Genomic DNA, 16,504 nt, shown 5'->3' on the forward strand with positions numbered 1-16,504 from the left:
CCCCTCTGCCTTGTAGATGCGCACTCAGTGCACTTCACCACCAAGAAAAAGACCACAGGTTATGGTGCAAGCAGCGGCTTGGTCGTCGTAGTCAGTGACATCAGGGTTGTGGTGCGAGATGCAGAGGGTGCCTTCTACGGTGCATTCAGGACACAGAGCCAGCGATTGAGTTGGTGACGGAGTCGGTTGCGCTTCCCTTCTCTGTGGCTACTAAAACAGCGGTTCCAGAAGTGGTACCCAGAGGTGGGGGAGGTCTTTGCAGTCCCTGAGACTTCAAAACAGGAGGCAAGCTCTACTTCAAGCCCTTGGAGATACTCAGTACATGTAAAAGAAAGCCCAGTCCAGTCCTTTCACTACCCAAGGCAGAAGCAGCAACTGGAGGCCAACCCAACAAAGCAACAACACAGAAAAGGGGCAGTACTCCTCCTGGCAGCTCTTCCAGCTCTTCTTCTTGGCAGGTTCCTTGATTCCAGCAAGTTCTAAAATGTTGGGGTCTGGGCCCCAATATTTATACTCAAAATCCCTTTGTTCTCTCAGGCAGAGAGTGTCTGTGTTTAGTCCAAAACCAGTTCTGTCCTCTCTGGCCCAGCTTCCTGGCAGGAGGCGGAGACAGCATTGTGGAAGGCAGACCAGGCCGATTCAGGTGAAAGCAAATCTCCTCCTCCTACTCTAAATGCAGCCCAGGTCTATTCAGCCCAGCCCTGACTCATCCAGACTCTCTGGAGCCACTGCACATACCCATCCCCTGTCACACCAAAGCCAGACAGTCAATACACATCCTAGCAGAGGCACACTGGATGGCTAAGCAAGAAAATACCTACTTTCTAAAAGTAGCATTTTCAAACACAGAATGTAAAAATCACCCTCACTAAAAGATGCATTTAAACATTGTGAGTTCAGGCATACTAAACTTTATTTTCCTACCAAGTTCCCAGGGGTAGTTGTGTTTATAAGATGTTACAAGCAAACTCCCCATTCTATCCTATGGGAACAGGTAGCCTTGCAATAGTGAAAAACGAAATAGGCAGTATTTCACTATCAGGACATTCCACAAACCAGGGCATGTCCCACCTTTCACATACACTGCACCCTGCCCACAGGAGTACCTTGGGCATACCTTAGGGGTGACTCCATGTAAGAAAGGGAGGGTTAGGGCCTGGCAAGTGGGTGCACTTGCCAAGTCGACATGGCGGTACCAGACAGCACACAGACTCTGTAATGGCAGGACTGAGTTACATTTACTGGCTGCTTATGTGGGTGGCACAATTAGTGCTGCAGGCCCACTAGCAGTATTTGATTTACAGGCCCTGGGCACACACAGTACTAGGGACAGACTAGTAAATCAAATATGCCGATCATGGAATCACCAATTCATAACAACAATTTACAACAGGAGCACTTGCACTTTAACACTGAACAGCAGTGAGAAAGTGTGCAGAGACACTAAACCAGCAAAAACAGAGTCCAAAATGAGAGGTCAGAAAGCAAAATGGTTGGGAAAACCCGCCAAAAGATGCCAAGTCTAACAGCAGGGCAGATGAAAAAGTAATCAATAAGCAAAAATAGGCCTTTTACTAATCAACACAACATGTTCAAAGAGAAATTCTAACCATTTGAACTTAGTTAAACATATCTTGAAACAGTGAACTCAAACTAAAGTGCATAGCATGCCGAAATAAAGTGAATAGCATAGTACATGGCATCTACCCAACTAGAAAGCATTGAAAGGTGCATAGCAGAGTTCATGGCACCTGCCCATCTATAAAACAGTGAAAAGTGAATAGAAGAGTACATGGCACCTGCCCAACTAGAAAACAGGGACAACAATAGGAAACAAACAGCACAGGCAGACAGTGATATGTCATTTATTGCAATATTTAGTGGTACAATAGTGGAGAGGCAACACCAAATCAATTAACATATGGTTTTCAGTTCCATAATTTCACCGCATCGGGCAAGTAAAGTCCATATCAAAGCGACGAAAGACGTTTGGTATTTTAATCCAAATTTGAAATCCTGTATATGCCAATACTGATAAATTATCTTAGAAAAACAGCCAAAGCATTATGTTCCCACATGAGTGGAACTTACTCAGGGCTGTGTCAATAAGGGAAAAAACAAAGACGGACAGTACATTACAAGATTAAAAAGAATATGTCTATGACTACATCTATATCTATATCTATATATGTACATCTATATCTATCTATCTATCTATCTATCTATCTATCTATCTATCTATCTATCTATCTATCTATCTATCTATCTATCTATCTATCTATCTATCTATCTATCTATCTATCTATCTATCTATTTATCTATATAGCAAACCAAGACCCCATATAACAGTAAAAGGAAATATAATCAGTACAATAATTGCCAAAGAGCTCATGAATATTCTCATACCAAACACATAATAAATTGTTATTTGAGTTCTAGGTGTTTTCAGCATCACTGATTGTATTCTCATTAAGACAAGAGAGAGTGTTAGAGGTTAGGAAGAAACTACAGCCTACTGTTGATAAAGGTCACTAAGACATCCAAAACATAACTAATATATGGCCAGTAAGTACATACTGCAATCAGATGTCAAATAATATTTTCACCTGTGCTTAAGCTCATCATAGGTCTCTCTTACTTCAAGTGGTTACTTCAAGAAAGACAAAACGTCTATTGGGCACAATAGTACTAGCTGATGTGTTCTCACCAACTATCATCAGATGTTCATAATCGTTCATTCTATCTACAGGATTCAATTGGCTGATCATATCACAAGTGCGAATTGAAATACCAGACTGACTGGCATACCCTTAGGAACTAAAGGTTGATGCTAATGCAAATCATTTTGACAGAACCACTGTCACCTAGGCAATTATATAAAAAGCCAAAGTGCTTACTAACAGTATCTTCTGTTAAGGTTTATGGAGTCCCAACAACACGAGTTCAAAGGGGGCCAATCTGCAAACATGCGCTGATCAAAGCACGAATAAATTACATGAGTGTGATAGTTTATGAATATTTAGGAAGTCGGTGACTATACATCTGTATAGTGTTGTAAAATGCTTGCCATTGCAAGCATTATTCAGAACAGTTCTTATTCCCAACAGTGATTAGCCCACTAATTCTTGGTCGTGCTCAATAAGTGCATCATGCAGTGCCAGCAATTAGTCCACAGATTAATAATGCTACAATGGGCAAAGCTCCTACAAACCAAGATGAGATTTAATTTTGGATCACTTGCAAAACAAGTTAATTAGAAACAATCTATCTTCACACAACACGCCAAAATAAACATAGAATACTACCTGTGTGTGTTCCACTTGGTATGGTACCACCTGTAGAAAAGTGTACTACAAAGGAACAATCTTTGCAAGTATTTATTGTGCTATGTATGGCACACAAATGTCAATCGTTTGTGAGTGGGATAACTCACCTGCTTACATTTGGCCCAGTGATGTCACTTGGTGGTTCCCACAGAAGACGCAGGCATTTCAGTTTCACTCATGGTCTCTCTTATAGCTCGTGTTACTTCATCAGGTGATGTGACCTAATTGGTGCCATTTTTTAGGGGTAAACCCTTTTAACAAACTTATACTGTGTGAGGGTTAATAGTGACTGCGACTCTGTCTAAATTTTAAAAGCACATCAACATTTTAAGAATGATTGAACTATGTCAAATCCCCACTCAAGCAGAACCATGAACCTAATGTTTAGGTTGGGTGTGTCCCTGTTAGCATCCTTTATGAGCAAGTGGTTGGCTTCTTAATTTGAATGTAAATTATGCCCTGTTTGTCAAAAATGTGTGGAAACCAAGGAGTACTTCCTATCTTTTTGACAGCATACGGAATACCCAAATCCAGATGGGTAAAACCCTCTTGCCTAGTTCTGGTAATAAGACATCATCAAGATACTATAAGAATATGTAGATCTGATACGAGCGTTTGTGTGGTATTTGCCATTTCAAAATTCCTGAAAACATTTGATAAAGTATTAGTTTGCAAATATCCTGTGTCTTAAATGTGTGTCATATTACAAAAAAGGGAACCAAACAGAATAGGAGAGAGAGCCTCACACTACAAGGGGACAAGGCATTGTTTTAAATAGTAAAAATATGATTTTTCCTTGGGAGTTACAGTACCACAAATGTATACACCATTCTATCCAATGCCCAGCCAGACCCTGTCAAGGATGTGTTCTATCTATTTATATAAATCAAGCCTCAATACCACTGCAGTATAGAAAAGACACAAAAAACACAAATTCTAGTGAAACTCAATTTCATTAGTGAACATGCACATGGAAATGCATATCAATACATACAATAAAATTACATAAAATACTTTGCAATGTTAAAAACTATTTCCATATGTGGGGTATTTCAATTTAATAACCACATACACTCTATCCACATTACAACGCAACATAAATAAACAAAATCCATAAATCATGCAAGCAAGTGTGTAATACTGGGAGAAACACAAGACAACAGTGATTGGACTATTTTCTGTTACTGCTCTGTATTAACATTATACATGATACTCAAAATTTAAAATCATCCATCATCGTATCACATACTTTACAGATCCAGTCTTTTTTTTTTACCTCGTCGACGGGTTTCGATGGGATTCTATGACTTTACCACCTTCTTCAAGACAATAAATAAGTTCTCCCACAAAAAATACACAAAAACATTGTTCTTAAAAACCTGTTGAGAGACAGTTCACATATTAAACTTCTCATCATCTTATGATAGTACAATCAATTGCACAGATGAGACAGCTCATTTGCCCCTTCTCCCTAGGTCATTACGTTCTAAAGTGGTACTAAATATTAACCTTGCTTTCAACTTCCAACCATACAACTACTGCACTCACCCATGTATCCAGGTATCCCACTGTAGCACAGAAGGCTTTCCAGCAATCTACTCAAACTCTTCATCATGTTTCTGTACACCCACTCCACCCATTCATCTGTCGTGTGCTCACCAAATAGTGGCAAGAAGTAGAGTTCCTCGAATACTAGTGTTCCAACTGGACTCTTGTCTATAGCGGTTTCACAGGATGCAACCGAGTCCTGAGCATAAACAAACGTATCATGTGTTAAGAAGGTGTAACTTGTCAACAAAGGAATGACCATTTAGAGCCCTTATTGGGGTGAAATGAGAATGCGTTCCTAGGGAATAAAGTACAATGCAAGCGGAGAGGAAGGATCCATTTCACATTGATGGAGGGCATTCCTAATATCTTCATGGTGTCTAGTTCAATACCAAGTATCAGCTACTAACTATAAAGGTGAAAAGGAGATAGTAGCTTTGATGAAGGGGGATCATGTAGTGTGCAAAGTGCACACAACATTATTTATGTTAGCTTGTTCTTGAAGTGTAACACAGACTGACTTTCCTTTATTTCACATGGGGCCTAGACACAGCTTTAGATATCTCTTTAGCCTCATGTAATCAATAACAACAATGAATTACAAATGAAAGCAAACAGTTGTATTGGGGCTTTGGGTCAACCTTCTTGATCTACTGGTCTGTTCAACTGTCATTCACATTTTGCATCCACCCACCACAGCGTACAGCATGTGGGGATGGGGCAGTCCACTTGTACTCTTAGTGTCAACATTTTTCACTATCAAATGTACCCATCCACCTAAAAAGTAATGCACATCAGTACGGGAAAGGTGGACCAATCCTTGCCAATGCTTTTTAATTTATATTCTGAAAAAAACTCCAGGTTATACCTGGGGATTTTTGGTGGTTTGAGAAGTAAACATGAAGATCCCATGCTCATAGTTTCCTTTTCATATTTCGTTACGACTGGTTGTGAAATTCTAATTCTGAATACTTCTAAGACATGATTAACTCATAGAAACTGTAAACTGTAAAATGTATTACGAAGTAAAGAAACATTATTGGTATTCTTATTAAGTGTCTTTGCGTTTAAACAAAGACTTCAGGAATCAGTTAATAATGCCTTTTCTTTGTGCATATATGAACAATATTTTCATGTGATGTATATTAAACTAATAGGGGTTTCTATAGGCATTCAAAGTACACCTGACTGCTAGGAAGAACACGTAGAGGCCTTTTACACTTATATGAGACGGTTCACTGTTTTAGAAAAGTAACATTTTTATTGCAAGCACATTACTGTGATGTTTAGGTGGCACCATGTTTCTTTTTTTTCCTATTTTTTTTCTTATTTCTATTTTGTTTATTTTTGTGGCATGCGCTTGCACTAAAAAACATAAACATGACCATCACAACAGCTTACCAAGACCAGACCTATTGACTTGCTAATGCATCTTGCAACTTGTACTGTCAAGTTAAGATGTTTAAAAAGCATGTGTTAAAGGCCAGCAATTACTTTTTTGTTTGCTTCAGTATATTATGTTTGCTCCAAAAATGCTGGATGTTCTCACAATAGTTTCACGAGGAAGGCTCACCTTATTTGCAGTTCCTTTTGATTTTAGATTCTTTTTATTTATATTTGTGCATAATGGAAAAAGGCATGATTCTTTTACCTTATCGAGCCAGGGAAGTCAGTTGTACCTTGGGAACATGAAACCGCTGTCTTAGTGTACATTTCTAGAATTGAGGCGTGTAAACATATTCTTTTTTTTATAATTAATCATATTAAGTCAGAGGTCTTCAAACATTTTTGCTCTGAGCCATCCTTAAGTTAAATGTTTTAATGCTGGGTCCCTCTCCAAAATCTTATTGTAAGGATTGGAGGGGCGGGAGCGGCACAGCTGAGCTCAGGGGCTGGGCTTGTGAGATCATTTTATGTATACTTTTTCTGTAGCTCATAATCCACCCTAAATGTGAGACTTCTAAAAGAGAAAATGCATGAAACAAAAACAGAACTCGATAAACAAACACTGCTTCCCATAGTTGGGTTTTGTCAGCTATTTACACTCCTGGGCCCCAATGCAGCAGCACCAGCTATAGCTGCGGCCCTGAGTTTCCTTTCACCCCTTCCCACCATGTCTGGCCATCACTCCAGTTTTGAAACAAGCTATGTCCCTTTCAGAATAAATTGTTCCCACTTGCTGCCCCCCACCCCTTTGCAGCAGAGGTGTCCTTGGCTCTAATGCTAGCAAGGAGTATGATCGACAATGTCCCTTTTGTAAAGTAAGACAGTTGTAATTCAGATGAAATGGGCCCGTCGCACACCTGGGCCCAAATACCACTTCATTAATGATAGCTACTAGCTACTTCCCTGCAATCAGGCTATCTCCTCTCCCCTTTGTTAAAGACATGAACACTGCCTTACCCAATTACCAGCATGGAGAAATATATGTCCAATTGTTCCTAACATAGGGCCAAATCCACCAACCAGTCCAGAGGAGAGGGTGCCCACCTGCCTACCCACACACAGGCGAGATTCTGTGCTTAACAAGGAGCAGTGCTAATACAAATAGCTTATTTTTATCACCCTTCATTTCCGTCATGAATGGGGTGCAATTGTATCTCTAGCATGTCGGACAGTGTGGAGAAAACAGAGGTCCAATAAGCGACTATGGGAGGGCATAGCCAGGCTAAATGTAGAAAGTCCACTCCTCCTCCATGGCATCTGGCACATTCGTCATGGGCTAAAAATGTATATTTGTAAAACTTTGAAGGTGTGTAGTATATCTGATAGATGTAACATAAGTGTATAGCCCGCAGTTTGCCATTAGGGTAAAGGGATTGGGTCAGACCACATATACCCGCCCATTCTTTTTCCATGATATGTTTGCCCATTTCCATCTCCCACTAGGATTTAGCACGTTGGGAGCCCGTCGGCATCTCAGATTGCGCAGAAGTGTGAAGACGAGAGAGGAGGTGGGGCAAGGAAGACACCATAAGAAGCAAGGTAAATGTCTTACACTCCAGTGGCATCATCGGGATGTCTGGATAGTGTTCCTGAAGCAGCACTCTGATACGGGAAAAAGTAAAAAGGTCTAGTGAGTCCAGTGGGATGTTTACATCTGTAGTGAAACACTCACAGAATTGCCTGTTGGGGAAAAAAACTCATCTCATGAACACTAAGGATCTTCTAGGCATTTGGAGTACTCACCATCCTGTGTGTAAGGAGGGTACAGAAGCATCCACCGCCCATTAATCTTGGGCAAGAAACTTCCTTGGAAATCTAATAACTCATGATTAAAGATGAAGGTTATTATGAGCCACTAGCTACGAAAGCACAACATTCTGGCTGTCATTAGGAAAGAGTCCAGCACAGGCATCCAGCAATAGATCAAAAAGGAATTCAGAGGCAACAATCAGGGACATAAATAGTAGCAAGTGAGCAAGGAAGATGACGAAATATAAGGGAGTGAATGCATTGCAAAGTATCCCTCATACTTTATTGCCATTGTTTATTTAGGATTCAAATTGGAACTGCCATCAAGGGAAAAGAGTCAACTTTGGAAATGGTAAAACTCAGGCATAAATCTCTGTTCCAACCACCATGTTAGAAAGGGCAATTTATAAGGGTGTATCACCCTCTCTTCTATCACATGGTGTTGGCAAAGCATGAAAGAAAGAATAAATAGTTTGACTATTATCTAATGCAGAACGCGCAGTCATGCCTGTTGCTCTGCCGAGGTTGTGTAGCATTCTCCCCAGTTGACCACGGCCATGGAAACACCAGAGTGGTCTCGGAGATGATGATAGCCAACCCTGTGTTAAATCGCATCATCCTGCAACACCTTGTCTGAGAGTGCGACTAAAGCATTGTTTTCCTTCTCACTGCTTCCGGAACACTCTCAGTGTGGTTCTAACATTCCTCCTCTTCACCTCTCTCTATGGCATTCTTAACACTGGGTTGCACCCGCCTCCCACCACACCTGATTTAGAGACAGAGGCCACAATCTAGCCATAGCAGTATTCAGAGACAGAGATCAGAGGAGGAGTAGTACTAAGGGGGTAATGATCAGATTTTATCCAATGAATGGTGGAAATATTCAGAGCAGACTTTAACTTTTAGTGTTGCAGCAAGAATACCAGTGTGAAGGGAGCTTTATTTGTGATGCCAAAATAGGTTCCTCTCAGGATCACAAAAATTCTTAATGGACCACTAGTGAGTAAAGAAGTTGTGCATTTTTTCAGAAATAAATTGCAGCATTTAGTTGTTTTGAGTAGGGCAAAACATGTCACCTAGATGTAATTTCTGAATCCTATATTACAAATAAGCAAACAAATACAAAAAATGAGTTTATCAAAAAGAGTGGTGGGAAAACGTGTTAAAACAACATTAGTGTTATATGCCTTAGGTGAAGACAATATATAGAGTGCTCTTATCTTTATGAAAATGTTTCCCCTAAATGCAAGCAGTGGGTATTCTGTGAGTTTGACTTAGTGTGCGATTGATTGATCATTAGCATGTCAAACATATTCTCCCGTTTCTGAACTATTCAGACGTCTTTGTTCTTTTCCAGTAACTTAGTATTTTAAGGTAGGAATCTCAATAGCACCAAATATTGATGACACAATATCAAAGGACAAAAGATCGAAAGGTAAGTATAGATATTCTATACCTAACTACACATATATGTAACTTGACAATATACATATTTATATATATCTTTAAGGTGCAAAGGGTTCAGAATAGTAAATGTATGCTTCCTCTATATGCACTTACTGTTTGACAGTGTATCCTTCAACTATCTGTTCACAATATTAGCCTTAAGATATTCCTAGCCTCGATATTGAGTAGTACATTCCTACCAATATAAATACTGGGTTGTGTACAAACTCTGCCCCCAAATAAAAAGACAATGAATAATGAATTCAGAAGTAAAGCAGTTCTGGTTTACTTTATTGTTCACAAATAGACCATATTTCAAGATGCTATCTTGTGTTAGGCACCCACTATGTGTATAAAGCAAATTTCAAACAAAAATGCTGGTAAGATAGTCCCGGGGGTTGACCATTTGCTTCAGATCTTCATCAGAGATATGTGTGAAATCTCTGTCTGCAGGGTTCAACCATAAAGAAGCGTAAAGAGTTAATGTGCCTGCTTCAGAGCATTGCATGTAACTTACTCGTAACAGTATCCTAGTAAGATGGAGGAGTGGTACAATGCATTTGTTGTAGAGATCCTTGCGCAACCTAAAGGTCACAAGTTACAGTTCTTGTAAAATAGCTCTCATGGTTGGTTATGTTCCCACCGAATCATCGCAATGTAATCTTCAAAGCCTATCTTTGAATGCTTGCTGGATTTACCTCAGCCATCTCTTCTTCATATTGTATTAAAATGAGTATCGTTGACACATATTAATTTAAAAACAAAAACATGTTCTATTGTATACTATATATATGGTCAGGACTAGTGTAATTACACAGTTAGACCTTCATACCTTAAATGCATACCAAGCTTTGGAAAATTTGATTTTTTCTTATTATCATTTATCTTTTGACCATTTTAAGAAATGGCAGGTAAGGGTGTGCCCAGTGCTTAATTTGAGCCAGTGGTTGCAGGAGGTGTCCACACACACATACATATTGTTGGTGACCGGCACTTATATTTCCTCATCGGACTTTGATCAAGAGCGATACAGAGAAAAAAACAGAAGAGGCAAAGAAGGAGGAAGAGGAAGATGGAAAAACTGAAACAAAGGGAGAAAGCAAGGAGGAAAAAAACTGCAGTGAAATAAAATGGGCCCGGAGTGTCTGGTGGTGGATTATAGACTGCTGAGATCAAATCAAGACTACACATACTTGGTATTCAGCACCCTTGCCTTGGATAGCATCGGCCTCCGGCATCAGAGCAAAATGTAGGAACCTGTCTCTTCTTCCTTTACAAATTAAGCACTGGATGCACCTTTGTTTCATTTAATAGGCTTCTGAATATTTTGTGAGTTGTGGCAGTATCCAGCTGTAGTACCTTTGGTTGGTTTTAGATACCATTTCCCAATCTGGTCACACTTAGCCAAATAAAAATTACTGACAGTCACTGAAGTGAGGCATTAGGAGCTAAAGGTTGGCGGTAGAAAGGGGCTACAATCACCCTACAGGATGCAGGCTACTGCTCCCCCAGGTATAACATACACTAAAAGCCTGAATGTGCTGCTTCATGCATTTTAATGTCAATGCACTGTGTAGCATGACAAAGGCAGGGTGATTCACATGAGCCAAGGTGGAGCCGTGTCTGACGCAAGAAAAGCATCTGGAATTGGAATCCGGCTGGAGCCAACTTCATGCTAGCACTGGCTCATAGAATTTCTGTTAGAAATTGGGTTTCTGGTTGGCTAGGGTATGCACCTAATGAGGGCAAGGGAGTTACACACCTAAGATAACCCCGGCTCACCCCCTTGGTAGCCTGGCAGAGCAGTCAGACTTATCCCAGAGGCAATGTGTAATGCGTTCACACAACACACACACACACACACACTAGGCACACCACAGAAAGAGACTTCACACAAGGTTATATAAAAATATCTTTTGTATTGTTCATAAAACACATTAGACCACAATCACATATATCACTGTGCCACTAGGCACTTGTCATGATGTCACATAGATCATAAAATCACTTTGCCAATCGGGCAATTGTCATAACAGTACAGTTAATGCAATAGGGTAAATATCCTAGATTGCACCAGTCATCCAGTAAACATAATCATTGTATACCATATATAAAGCACATTGGATCCCCATCACTTAGTGATCAGGGGTAGATCACATTAGCTGGCTACCTAGGCCAGTGTCACAAGTATCGCAGTAAAAACATTTACAGAGCAAACTTGCTGGACAGCTCGGTTTCCATCAGGATACTTCCCCTCTCCACCCTTTCCAGGCTGCCCTTACCACAATTAAACGTTCACCCAGCTCCCGCAGGGCAAGCGAGGGGCCCAATTTACATAGGAAGCAAAAGCAGGAAGGTTCTTTTTCCTTTGGACCAGCACTGCAGTGCTAGTCGGACACGAACACACTGTACGGGTGCATTCGGATTAATGAGCACTGGGGGGAAGGAACGATCGCCAAGCTTCCCCTCAGGGAGAGAAAGCACCACTGCCCGCGCTCAGGCGGAGCACCGGTGAGCTGTTTCTTAATCCCAAATAAGGGAAGGGCACTGACTTGCGCCCAGGTAGGGACCATTGGGGTGTGGCCTCTCAAAGCTGCACTGGTCGAGGGCTGTGAGGGTTTCCTCCTCCTTTGCCTGGTCGCGCACTGATCCAGGGAAGGTATGAGGCGGCGACTCTGTTCCCCCCGAGATTATCCTCACTCTCCTCGGCCATCGGCTCTCGCTGAAGGGCCGCTGGGGCACACAGTGCAGGGTCTTGCTTGGGGGCGGGACTGCGGTGGGCCGCATTCTTTCTTCCAGCCGCTTCTCCCAGGTCGGCGGCTTCAGCTGGGTGCTATGCAATGTCTAGCACGCCTACGGCGCTCACTCAGCTGACGAGTGACCTCCCTTGAATCCAATGACCTCTTGGGCTCCCACAAAACGTGAGTGGCTCAGCCCAGAACTCGGGGCCACGGCGGTGTGCTGGTTTTAGTACCGCACAAGCAAATACAAGGGCTTTCAAGGGAATAAAGCCATTGGCAACTTTTTAGGAAAGTACAAAAACTCTCAGGCAATAAAGCGCTCACACCGCGCTTATTGTGGTTGGTTTTGTTCTAGCCTTTCCTCAGCTTGGAGTAGGCAGTAAAGAGCTCCATACACGTTTTTTGAGGAAGAAACCCATAACGTGCTCTTGCAGGTTTCCTTTTAAAGGCAACAAAATGTAGCACCAGCTATAGGGAAACACAGTCAGGAGCAGTCCACAGCACTCATCTCGCGCTGAGCTCCTGTGAGAGCACTGGGGGGCACGCAGGTTTCATGAATGCAGGCAGCAGGCCAGCACACATGGTCTTTGGGGAACAGATGCAGTCCTTCCAGTAGGTCAGCACAACAAAGAAATTCAAAGTGGCAGTTTCCTGGCGCACAGCAATCTTCTGGTGCAGCATGTAGAGCCAGCATCATCTGGTTACAAGTCCCACGCAGTGTCTAAAATCATGGGGTCACAATCCCTGTATAGCCCCTGTATTTATAGTTCAAAAGACTTTGTTCTGGGGGGCAGGTGCAACTCATCCCACCACTCTAAATGCAGCCAAGGTCTTTTAAGCCTAATGCTGAGTCACCCAGGAAAGGCAGGACATACCACCACCCCCTTGTGACTGTCTAGAGTGAATGCGCATCCCCTCTCTCAGTCAGTCTAAACCAGACACTGAATACATATCCAGGCAGGGCACAAAGACTCATAAGCACACAGAAGTGCCCACTTCTAAAAGTGACATTTCTAAAATAGTAATAACAAATCCGCTTTCACCAATAAGCAGGATTTATTACTACTATTCCAAACATGGCCACGCTACCCCTCTCATATTCGAACTGTCCACCAAAGCATATTTGAGGGTATCCCCAATGCAAACCAATGAGATGGCAGCCTCACAGCAGTGAGAAACCAAATAGGCTGTTTGTCACTACCAGGACATTCCACACAGTTAAGGCACATGTCCTACCTTTTACCTACACAGCACCCTGCCCATAGGGCTAGCTAGGGCCTACCTTAGGGGTGACTTATAAGTAGTAAAATGGGAGTTTTTCAGATGTGGCAACCACATTACATGCCACATCAATACGGCAGTAAACTGCGCACAGGCCCTGCAGCGGCAGAGGCCTGAGACAGGTTCAAAAGGCTTCTACATTGGGTGGCGCAAGCAGCGCTGCAAGCCCACTAGTAACATTATATTTACAGGCCCTGGGTATATGGGATACCACTGTACAAGGGATTTACAGGCAAATTAAATATGACAAATAGGCATAGACCAATCTTACCAAGTTAACAAGAGAGAGCACATACACTTTAGCACTGATCAGCAGTGGTAAAGTGCCCAGAGTCATAAAACCTACTAAAACAGGTCAGTAAAAATACAGGAGGAAGTTCTGGGATGACCCTGCAAAAAGGGCCAAGTCCAACAATTTCATAATCCGTGTCGTTGTTTCTTGAAGAATCTTCCTAATTTGATTTTGTGTATTTTCTCCTTGACAAACAACTGAGCATCTAGATACTGTCATATAACAGAACGATTCAGCCCTCAAAATATTTACATTTTTACTGACAAGTACCACTACACAAAAGTTGACACTTTCCAGTTTCAATGTGCTTGTGCTTTTTATGGTGATTTATTGGATATAATATAAAAGAAGGAACTAAGAAGTTTATAAGTAGAAGTGCTTTGTGATGGCTTGGGCATTATGGCATAGGAATTAAGCGCGCCTTTCTCACATGTTAATAACTGTTTGCTACTTTCATTGGTGGTCCATTGGCACAGCAAGAAACTAAGGAATCAAGTGCCTAATACACAAAGGTACTGTTTGCAAAAAGTGGTCTCAATTTCAAGCTGACATTTTGTGATCAGTGTCAAATTTGATGTGCTCTTATGTCAGTTCACCTAATCCGGTGGGGGGGGGGGGGGGGGGGAAGGGGTCGCAGAATGACCAGCCTAATTAATATTCATTATTCATGTTGGAAATTGCAACTCCCTCCAATTAGTTACTTTCACAGGGATGGTTGCCTTCGAGGGACAGCAAACCATAATCCCTGTGAAAGTTTTTTCCAAATGGATTGTTTTAAAACAGCTTGAGTTTCTTGAAGGAAATGGCTACTTAAAAACAGTTTTTATATTTTGAAAAACTTCATTGAGAACAGGCAGTGGTCCCTTGGCACACCGTCCACTCCGCTTGAAGATAACACCATGATTCTTAAAGGTGAAGCTGTTCAAAGGGGAAGGTGTCTAAAGGGGACCGCTTCACCTTTGAGAATCAGTTACTACCCTCACTTGGGAGTCAGTAACTGGTCAATGGTTTGCAAATGGAATTCCGGTGGCAATCCATGGCTACATATGTTATTAAAGTGCAATTTGGAAGGAATGCACAAACCACACCCCTTCCAAATTGCAAATCGGTAACCATTTCAAAACACATATTCCAAGTTTCAAAACTTTACTGACTCATAAAATGGGCTTAGTGCATAAGAAATAAGGTTTTTACTGATTCCAAACCCTCTGATTTAGCGAATAAGAGGATTTGTGACTGATAAAAAACCTTTGTACATATGGCCCCAGATCACAAAGCCATTTGGATGTGCATGTTCACCTTTCACGTACAAATAGCATGATTTTGAGTGCAAACATTTTGTAGTGTTAAACATGAATCAACACTTTTCAATATATCTACTCACGTGCCATATTATGAATTGTGTGTAATATTAGGGTGGAGTAAATCAATGTACATGGAGTGGGTGTTCCTGTGCAGAGGGACTTTATAAACAAACTTAATACTCCTCTTTGCATTACCACCATAGAAACGGGCTGAGGTTTATTCTTGCCAAGAGCAGCAATCAAAGGCAGAAGGAAATCAAGGTCCAAGGTGGGAATGGGAAGGGATCACACCCAAAATTGAAGGGATGTAGGGGAATTTGGTTTCTCCAGGGGGAAAATACTTTCCCCAAGGAGTAAAAAAGAATAAATTCTAAAAAGTGACATAGCATTATCATGAGACATTTGCATGCATAAGTGTACGTCATGTACAATTACACAAGTGGAAATACCTTTGCTTTAGCTTAAAAAGGGAATTCTCAAGTGATTTCGAGAAGAACTTCTGCCAATCTGTGACTTTTGCATCTTTTCATTCTTAGACCTGGAAACCTTTAAGAATTTCTAAAATCTGAAAATCTATGCGTAAAATTATGAGTATATCTTTTTGATTATTTTATTGTGTACACACACCACAAGACAGATATTAATGGTCACTGCTATGCTGTTCATAAGAATGCCAGTCAGAAGCGGAGTAAGTGGAGGCATCTTTACAAACAGGCCTCTATATACAGCCGTGATTTATTATAGGAACTCAATTGTTAGCATAAAAACAACTAACAGATGCAGAAAACTATGCACAGTAAAAGAATGTGTGTGTGGTTTGCTATTCTCATTGCCAAATGGCATATTTATATAATTTGTCTGAAAGCAGGAACAAAAAAGTAAGAAATCATAAGCACCAAATTCATGTCTACCACAGTAAAACACAATTAATGTGCATTTTCTTGTATTTTTCATCTTTCTTCATCTTTTAAATGCCAATATTTGCCTGATAGAGGGTTAAGTATAGTAAATCTTTACTTACCAATAAATACTTCTATTTAAAGTATTAAAGCAGCCAATATTTTGTCCATAATATTTTTACATATGGATATTTTTGCTCTCAATTTTCTGACATTCAATCACTTGCTAGATTATAGGCACTGGACACTCAAACTGCTGTTACTATATTTTGCTCCGCTGAGGGTAAAGTGATTGCTAGAGTTCAACAACAAGAAGACGTCACCTTGCTGTACATGGTCACTGAATTGCTGCTACTCATAACACACAGGTTGTTCTTGGAAGCAGAAGGAGGTGCTGATGCCTGAGCACTTCCTGTAAGGTTCAGGTATACGTGTGCTTTGTCAACACAAGAATCACACTTGAGAGCCCTTA

The sequence above is a fragment of the Triturus cristatus genome, chromosome 1_2, assembly GCF_964204655.1.
Source record: "Triturus cristatus chromosome 1_2, aTriCri1.1, whole genome shotgun sequence".
NCBI classification, from domain to species: Eukaryota; Metazoa; Chordata; class Amphibia; order Caudata; family Salamandridae; genus Triturus; species Triturus cristatus.